This window comes from Salvia miltiorrhiza, chromosome 3, assembly GCF_028751815.1.
Source record: "Salvia miltiorrhiza cultivar Shanhuang (shh) chromosome 3, IMPLAD_Smil_shh, whole genome shotgun sequence".
Lineage (NCBI taxonomy): Eukaryota > Viridiplantae > Streptophyta > Magnoliopsida > Lamiales > Lamiaceae > Salvia > Salvia miltiorrhiza.
The window spans coordinates 40,069,073-40,070,684 of NC_080389.1; positions in this window are offsets into that span (position 1 = coordinate 40,069,073).

A 1,612-nucleotide genomic window follows, 5' to 3' on the forward strand; every position below is an offset into this window, starting at 1 on the left:
TGATAAGCACTTTGTCAGATTTTAGGTTTCTCTTTTTAGTTTATCAATTTTAGTGAGATAAAGAGTTTGTGCACAAGTAAGAAAGGTAAATACTGAAAGCGATAAACAACACGAGATTTTTACGTGGTTCGGAACAAGTTCCTATGCCCACGGTCAGTTGATCACACTGACAATCACTCCGGGCTTATGCTTACGGGTGCAAACCTTCAACTGAAACAAGGTTTCACTGCCAATACTCTGGATTGGACTTCTCGTCTCCTTCTGAGCTCGCAGTTGCAAAGACTACACTTGTCTTGCTTGCAGGGGCTAAGAACTCTTGAGTTCAGACCACTCTCTCTCTCTCTCTCTCTCTCAAACTCTTTTTTCGCTCGATTGAAAAGTGTTCTAAATACCAACAAGATTACAGAGAACAAGCTCTCTGTAATCAAAGACTTAGGCTAGGGATTTTACAAGTGATTTGCCTAAGGGTGTAAGAGAATTTGGGTAATCAGTAAACTGATTTGGACTTCGAATATTCTCTTCTTCGATTCAAACTTTGGATAGCAGTGAAATAGGCTGAGTTGCAATTTTGGCAGAGGTTCAGCTTCAGTGTTTGAATCGGTGAAGATTGAAGATGATCCTCGAGCTCTATTTATATGCAAAGTCTTGAATAGATCTGTTGGCAAGATGGTCTTCAGGAATTCAGCCGTTGTGAGATAGATTTGAATTTTGGCCGAGGCTTCAATCTTCGAGGTTCCTGATTTGGTGAGGAATGGCGTCTCTAGGCATAGGAGCATGATGCTTTAAAAAAAATCATTGGAAAAGAAAATTATATAAGTAACTTCCTAATATGCACATATTTATTATTTGACGATACATTAATTTTAGAGTTAACCAAAAAACTAAATAGAGATATATTCGTAAATGATATAAAAATGCATTACCTTTTATGAAAATCGACCTATACTTTGGGACATTGGAAAATCGTAAATGAATAACTACTTTGATTTCATATCATATTGATATTATGAGTTATTTTGTTTAAACAATTATAATTAGATTATTTGGATGTTTTTGCCCACTTTATATTATTATTATATAGATATATATTAGATTAATTTAATGAACATTCACCGACTATAATATCTTATCTTCGACATGATATATATATATATATATATATATATATACATACACATTAATTGCATGGAATAAATCATTTATCTAACATAATTTATTATTAATTGTATTAAATCATCTTAAGTTATTACATGTCACTATAGAAGTTATAACATTCAATTTAACTATTAAAATTAATTTGTAGTACGTCATGAGTTATGTCATTGTAACATTCATTATTAATTGTTGATTCCAAAAAATCAATATATAAGTATGATATGTCATTTATACGTATCATTAATTATTAATTACTTTTTTTTTTTGAGGAAGTATCATTACTAATTACGAAAATATGTAGTTGTTATTATATACTATTATATAGATATTGGAGTACATATGCCCTTCTCTCCCTTCGTCCCTGTATATATATAGATTATTCGTTCTATCTGAACATCGCTAATTATGGCTTCATATAATTGGGACAACGATGTTATTATTTGAGGATTATTGGTTG